Genomic DNA, 5,000 nt, shown 5'->3' with positions numbered 1-5,000 from the left:
GATGATTCACAGCTAAATATAACGCCATGGAAGATGCAGTTTCAGTTCAACTTGTCTGATAAAGATGACGAACCCTACCTATCATCTACCACCCCACCCCCACCCCCCACTGTCCCTACTCTCCCCCTACATGCATTCCTCCTACCTCCTCCACATTCTCCACTACTCCCCATGGAACTCATTGATCTCAAGTTGTTGTCGTTCTAGTATTCATGAGGATGTCGATGTTCCGTCATTGTGTCCTGTGGTGAGAAACCTCTGGGTCAATGTGTACGTTTGGGGAGTTGAGACTTGTCACAAACATGCAGATGTAATGGAATACATCTTTTTTTTTTTTTTTTTTTTTTTTTTTTTGCTTAGCCTACGAAAGCCTACAAAGGTTGGATGGATTTTTTTTTTTTTTGCTTAGCCTACGAAAGCCTACACAGGTTGGATGGATTTTTTTTTTTTTTTTTGCTTAGCCTACGAAAGCCTACAAAGGTTGGATGGATTTTTTTTTTTTTTTTTTTTTTTTTGCTTAGCCTACTTTTTTTTTTTTTGCTTAGCCTACGAAAGCCTACAAAGGTTGGATTTTTTTTTTTTTGGATACATCTGCAGTACCGAGAAGGAAATTGTGAATGATGAGAGAGAATGAGTGAGTGAGTGAGTGAGAGAGACAGACAGACAGAGAGATGAGAGACAGTGAGAGAAAGAAAGATGAGATATGAGACAGAAAAAAAGACATATGGGGGAGAGACAGAGACACAGAGAGAGAGAGAGGGAGAGAGAGAGAGAGGGTGAGAAAGAGAGAGAGGTGAAAGAGATAAAGAAAGAAAAAGATATTAAGAGAGAGAGAGATGGAGAGAGAGAGAGAGAGAGAGAGAGAGAGAGAGAGAGAGAGAGAGAGAGAGAGAGAGAGAGAGGATTAGAGGTAGTTAGAGAGACAGAGACAGACCGACCGACCGAGAGAGGGAACGGTGATGACTGACGGTGGTCATGTTTTTTTTTGTTTTTTTTGCTGCCCCATCATCTGCACCGTTTAGTGGCATTACTCCCACGCCGCTCATTTAGATCCTCCCATACACGGCCACACCCGGGTTCGTCCGTGGCAGTTCCAGCGTCGGCAGTCCACAGGGAACCATCGATGTTAGGTCACCAGGAGGCCACACACCAGAGGAGACCCTGCACTGCTGCTGAGTCACTTCGGTGGTGTTCACTGGTGCCTGTTTTGATTTAACGTACTTAGGACACCACCTACTAAACCCCCTACTAACGACAATAATGGCTTAGTCGCGGAGCCAGACTGAGTGAGCGTCCCTCCCAGAGTGGAGACCGCCACCACGTCCCTCAAACAACAGCCCTCCATGAATCTGCCGACGGTGGTCATGTTGATGCTGACAGCCGTGAACACAACTCCATGGCATTCCTCATCAACATCAAACTCCATTCCCTTCTGATCAACACCACCTTGGAGGGCCATGATAACGACGGCGATAGACATCGATAATGACGGTGACAGCCGACGACGACGACAAAGACGGTGATATACGACGACGACGATAACTAAAATGAGGTTGAAAGACCACGACGATAATGACGGTGGTAGCCGATGACGACGACAACAGTGACGGTGATAGACGACGATGACGACAATGACGCTGATAGACGACGATGACGACAATGACAATGATAGACGACGATGACGACAATGACGGTGATAGACGACGATGACGACAATGACAGTGATCGATAGCAAAGATAACGACGACAATGACGGTCAATGGCGGTAACAAAGACAAAGACAATGACTGTTGATATAGGTGTGTGCACCATACCATGTCTACGCTTACGATTACAGAAACTGTTTTTTTTTTCCCTCAAGGCCTGACTAAACGCGTTGGGTTACGCTGCTGGTCAGGCATCTGCTTGGCAGATGTGGTGTAGCGTATATAGATTTGTCCGAACGCAGTGACGTCTCCTTGAGCTACTGAAACAGAAACTGAAACTTACAGAAACCTCCTTATGTGCGTCAGCAACAGTATCTGACCGAGTACTCTGTTTTCAAAAAAAACAACAACAGACAAACAAAAACAAAACAAAAACAAAAAACACACTCGGTTTGTCTGTCTCCTATTCTCTTTCTCTGCCCCCCCCCCCCCCCACCCCCCCTCCACCCCCGCTCATACCCAACTCAGCCCCACCCACACGCCCAGCCCCACCAGCATCCTAACGTACATGCACCTAATCTGGCTGTTATGCTTACCTGAGTGGTGTCGTTCCATCATCGTTATCATGCCGTTTTCCCCTGAGAAAAGTTGGGCCAATGTGTGTGTTTTGATACATGTCAAAGCATGCAAACGGGGACAAATCCATTAGATCTATGTACGGATATCTGAAAGCTCTTAGCTATCAGGGACCAAACGCGAGTCGAGCTGTAATAATAACTAAGAGGTACTAAGAGGCTAAGAGTAGGCACAAAAATAAACGAGAGAAAGAATGTGTGTGTGTGTGTGTGTGTGTGTGTGTGTGTGTGTGTGTGTGTGTGTGTGTGTGTGTGTGTGGTTTAACATTTTTAATATCAAGAAACAAGGTACAATACAGCGTTCAATTAATAAGACTTGAGCAACAACAAGCATGAGCTTATATCGTGCTCGTTCATCGTGTGTGTGTGTGTGTGTGTGTGTGCGTGCGTGCGTGCGTGCGTGCGTGCGTGTGTGAAAGAGAGAGTGAGAGACAGACAGACAGACATACAGACACACACACACACACACACACACACACACACGCACACACACACACACACATATATATATATATGGGTTTTATGGCCAGACTTGAAAGAGCTGAGTGTGGAGACTTGATGAAGCGAAAGAGGAAGTTCATTCCAATCGCAAGGTCCAGAGACAGAGAAAGAACGAGAACTCCGAGAAGGGACAAGAAGATATATTCCTTATTTCAATTTGTATTAAAAAAAAACAAGGATTTATGTGGAGACCATTTGCTGATAAAGTCTTTATAAAGAAAGATTTTCCAAGCTATGTATTCTTCAACTGGATATTTATATTCCAATTTTTTAATGAAACTTTGCAGAACACGTACAGTGCTGTTGATCTTGCGTTGTTTAGCCAGCAACAAAATGAAATAAAAGGTGGGATCAGTGATTATATTTTTGTCATGTCCAAGTATGACTAATGGTTCAGTTAATTGCAAATTTTGAGCATTTCGGCATCTTTCGTTAATCAAATTCATTAATTCTTGCCAGAAACGTTGGATGGTTGCACACTGCCAAAACATGTGTCTAATACTATCTTTCATTGTGTTGCAAAAACTACATAGATCATTGTTAAGTACACCTATCTCTTTAAGCATGACATTTGTTCCACGGTATCTGTGCACAATTCTTATCTGCAACCATTTCAGTTAAACATCCGGAATCTTACTAATGTACAAAAAACATGTTCTCCAGTCGTTGAGTTTTTCATCCCATTTTGAACAACACTGTGGATGAACACCATTGTCTATAAGTATGTCATAATACAGCTTTGAACCTTTACATATGGACATCAATTTATTGAAAACTATAGATATATTCAAGCAGTGATCATTATCAATAGTTATGTTCTTGTTTTGAATGTACTCTTTTATTGCTGATATGTAACCGGCAAAAGTAAGAAAATTGATGTTGACTTTATATTTTCGTTTGATTTCTTCGTAAGAAATAAAATGTCCATTTTCAATTAAAAAAAAAATCTTCATTAATACAATATATACCTTTATCCATCCATGCTTTTCCCCGAATAAATGTTTTCCCTATGTGTATTCTTCGATTATAAAATACTGGTTCTGCCAGAAGCTCAACAGAGTTATTACAATCTATTTCATAGAAAAATTCTTTGTATGTATTAAATACATATGTCCAAAAAGTATTTGTTTGAGAGAAAGATAATGTTATTTCTGGATATCATTCAGCACAGGAAAATTAGTTATTGCAATGATTTTTTCCATTTATGACACGTTTTACCCACTTTCCGTATCCAAGTCAGTTTTAGAGAGGATGCATAGGTTTTTAATTCCGGTAATCCCAGACCAACATTTCTTATTCTTTTATGCGCAGTTTTTCTATTTATCTGATCATTCTTTTTGTTCCATACAAAACTATAACAGTGATTTTGTAAAATGCTAAAAAAAATGTCAGGTGGGTTAGGCAGTAAAATCCACAAATGAGTCAATTTAGACAAAATTAATTATTTTAGAACAGCTATTCGTCCAAGGTGTGTTATTTGCCTTTTATCCATACTCTAAATAATTGTATAACATCTGCTAATCTTTTAGAGTAATTCATATTTGCACAGTTTTGTTAATCATTTGTAAACCAGATTCCTAGAATTCTAAATTTTGGTGGATTCCATTCTATCTCTAGATGCTCCATATACCGAATATTATAATGTTTATTACTTCCCAGCCAGATTGCACTTGTTTTTTTCCAGAATTCATATGTAGCCCTGATTTACTCCCAAACGTGTCCACTATATGCACGCATGTTTCAAATGATTTTTTTTTTTTTTTTTTTTTTTGTCACCTGCTAAAAGAAATTCAGTATCATCTGGGTATTGAGAAAGTTTGTGTTCCATATTGTTGATCGTTATACCACGTACATCTTCGTTTTCTCGTGTCATTATTACCAATATTTCAACACAAAAAAACAAAAAGGTATGGTGATAGTGGATCTCCCTGTCGACATCCCCGTTCTACGCTAAACCAGCTAGAGACTTGCCCATTTACAAGAACACAGGATCTGATATTATTATAAAATGTTTCTATCCATTTACATATCCCATTTTGGAAACCAAATGCTTTTAATACTTTAAACATAAAATTCCAACTGATATATACGATATTTAGCAGTGATATTGGCCTCCAGTTCTTGATGAAGTTTCTAGGTTTGTCTTCTTTAGGGATACATATAATTATTCCTTGTTTTTGAACGCAGGAAAGTTGACCTTTTCTAAAACTAGTGTTTA

General features: G+C 39.8%; 1 protein-coding gene across 1 annotated transcript in view; it reads right to left on the bottom strand.

Moving 5' to 3' along the window:
• LOC143291928 (voltage-dependent calcium channel gamma-7 subunit-like) overlaps window positions 1–5,000 on the bottom strand; it is a 205,560-nt gene that overhangs the window by 147,044 nt on the left and 53,516 nt on the right. The window lies entirely within an intron of this gene.

This window comes from Babylonia areolata, chromosome 18 (assembly GCF_041734735.1).
Source record: "Babylonia areolata isolate BAREFJ2019XMU chromosome 18, ASM4173473v1, whole genome shotgun sequence".
NCBI classification, from domain to species: Eukaryota; Metazoa; Mollusca; class Gastropoda; order Neogastropoda; family Buccinidae; genus Babylonia; species Babylonia areolata.
The sequence above is the reverse complement of the archived record's forward strand: the minus strand, read 5'-3'. Positions and strand labels throughout refer to the sequence as shown.